Source organism: Sorex araneus, chromosome 3, assembly GCF_027595985.1.
Source record: "Sorex araneus isolate mSorAra2 chromosome 3, mSorAra2.pri, whole genome shotgun sequence".
NCBI classification, from domain to species: domain Eukaryota; kingdom Metazoa; phylum Chordata; class Mammalia; order Eulipotyphla; family Soricidae; genus Sorex; species Sorex araneus.
Genome location: NC_073304.1, coordinates 223,510,133 through 223,512,895, shown reverse-complemented (window position 1 = coordinate 223,512,895; position 2,763 = coordinate 223,510,133). Strand labels below are relative to the sequence as shown.

The 2,763-nt window shown below is 46.7% G+C and overlaps 1 non-coding gene across 1 annotated transcript; it reads left to right on the top strand.

Annotated features, from left to right (window-relative positions):
* The first annotated feature begins 2,182 nt into the window (after window positions 1-2,182).
* On the top strand, window positions 2,183-2,289 carry LOC129403824 (U6 spliceosomal RNA). Its single transcript, XR_008629485.1, has one exon. It is a non-coding gene; the product is annotated as a U6 spliceosomal RNA (small nuclear RNA).
* The last annotated feature ends 474 nt before the right edge of the window (window positions 2,290-2,763 follow it).

The following is a 2,763-nucleotide window of genomic DNA, read 5'->3' as shown; positions in this document are numbered from 1 at the left end:
GTAGTTAGCTAAATTTGATCACACTGACCCGAAGAATATACCAGGGTCAGCCCCATGCAAGGCAAACGCCCTGCCCGCTGTGCTATTGCTCCAGCCCCTGAAGACAATTATTTTCAAGTATAAAAAGGTTATGAGTATCTTTGTTGAGGAGGAGGAGGTCTGTGCTACTTCCACTGCTGCTGCAGTTCTTGCTACCACGGATCTGTCTCAGGCAGGGAAGGAAGGTGGGGTGCGTGCGGCTGGGATAAGCCTGGTGGGTCCAGAAGAACCTCAGACAGTACCTGGCTGCACAAATGTTTGGTTTTTGGGCCACACCTGGAGATGCTCAGGAGTTTCTCCTGGCTCTGCACTCAGGAGTCACTCCTGGCCATGCTTGGGGACCATACGGGATGCCAGAGATCAAATCAGGTCAGCCGCATGCAAGGCAGCCGCCCTCCCCACTGTACTATCTGTCTGGCCCCTCTCAATTTTTTTTCCAGTATTTTGGGGCCACACCTATCCAGGTCTTACTCGTGGCTCTGTGCTCAGGGATCACTACTGGCAAGGTTCAGGGCATCATACTGTAGGATCAGGGATCAAACCCAGGTCACTTGTGTGAAAAACAAGTGCCCTACCCACTGGACTATTACTCCTGTCCCTCCACCAATGTTTTCTGAAATCGAGGTGGAGAAAGGTCATCTTAGTCAACTACTGCTCACACATTCTTCTTTACTCTGTGCCTCCCAGCATCCTGCTCACTGAGGACTGAGGGGTTTTGGCTTGTTTAGTTTTTGGTGACGTGGGGCTTGGTGCCCAATCTGGTGGTCGTCAGGGGCTACTCATTGCTCTGTATTCAGGGGCGATTGCTAACTGGGCTTGGGGGATCAGAGGTGGTGCTGGGGCTACACTACACATGGGTTGATCACCTGTAAGGCAAGGGCTAATTATCCAGCCTTGAAAACTACGTTTTTGGGTTTTTTTTTTTGAACACTTAAAAAAAATTATTATTAAATTACCGTGAGAACAGTTACAAGTCTCAATCATACAATTATCAAACACCCATCCCTTCACCAGTGCACATATTGCACCACCAAGAATCCCATTATACCCTCCCACCCCCACCCTGCCTGTGTGGCAGATGACTTTCACTTTACTCTTTGATTTGTTTACATTCAATGTTCAACAGAAAATCCACTATAACTTGGAATATTCCCCCCAACAATCAGACGTGCCGAAAAGGCATCATTAAATCATTTGCTTTCGATTGCTGATAATGAAGTGCATATGATGTCTTTTTTGGATTTCTGGTATTTTAGTAATTAAGTCCAGAGGGATTTCTGCCAGCAGCCGCTGCGTTCTGAGATTGGTTTGTGTGCCTCTGGGATCAGGAGAGGAGGAGCCGATCCTGGGCGGCTGCTCAGGGTCCCCTTTGCGTGGAGGGCAGGGCCTTGTTTTGTTTATTTTTAAAAAGAAAATCAAGACAAAACACCCCAAGCGAATTTTCTGCTAGGTTTTAAGGGAGAAGAACCTTCAGTACCAAGATAGGGCATGTGTAAAAAACTAAGGCATGCTGTCGGGTGTGCCACTCGCAGGCTCTCCGGGCAGCTCTGTCTCACTGCCCAAGTTCGGTGCTCTGGAACCACTGTGTGTGGCTGTCGGTCAAGTGCAGGCGAAGGAAGGAGAAGGCCAAACTGGTTGCTCGATCAGTTTATTTCATTCTCACTCTCTGCTTCTGTCCCAGTTCTAGATCTCTCCCTGGATCTGTGGATCTGGCCCCCCAACCCACTCTTACAGCCTAATTAAATCCCCCCAGCATGAGGGGGTTGGGGCTTACACAGAGGTGTGGTCACAATCAATAGGGGCAAGGTTCCTTTCCCTCAGGGGATGCTTCTCCTAGGACTGATTCTCTTTCAGCAGGAGGATCCACCCAAGGGCGGAGACCCATGAGTGTGTTTCTCTTCTCCTCATCTAGCAAGCATATAAGCATTCATAATATTAATCATTTTTGTATGGACACTATAAGAAATGTATTAAAGCTTATAGAATTGCTCTCCTGGAGCCATCTCGATCTCAGACTACAGTTCTCAAGCCAGATTAGTCTTTCCTATCCCTAACAGGGTCCTAGTCTCGTCATTACTTTTGGATCATGATAGCATTTGCCCATGATCAAACTCTTAACTTATAGTTTAGATTAGGCACTTTGGTGCTCGCTTCGGCAGCACATATACTAAAATTGGAACGACACAGAGAAGATTAGCATGGCCCCTGCGCAAGGATGACACGCAAATTCGCAAAGAGTTCCATATTAAAAAAAAAGAAAAAAGAATTAGGCAATTTGGCCAGGCCCATCTGGATGCCAGGGTAGCACATAACTCACCGCTTGCCCTGGATCCATCCCATCCCTCATCGGGACCCTGTTTTTGGGGTGCTAGGAACTGAGGGCAACTGAGGTTTAAGTGGAGAAAGCAGATGCCCGGGAGGGAATAATATTCGAGGCCAATTAAGTCCCAAGTTACAAAGGCATAATATTGTCTTCTTGTGTCTATACAAGAAAGGACATGGCTCTGAATAAACTATGCAAAGGACTCAAGGAGAACAGAAATACAAAACAATATTTACAAGTCAACAGAATACTAAGAAACTACAAATAAACACAGAGGAATGGGAGCACCATAACGGGAGTAACCCAATAAATCTAAACTATCAGAGGCTATGTTATCCTACAGGCATGCACTTGTGGATAAGTTTGAGAGTTTGGGAAAACAGACAGGTCTTAGCATCAAC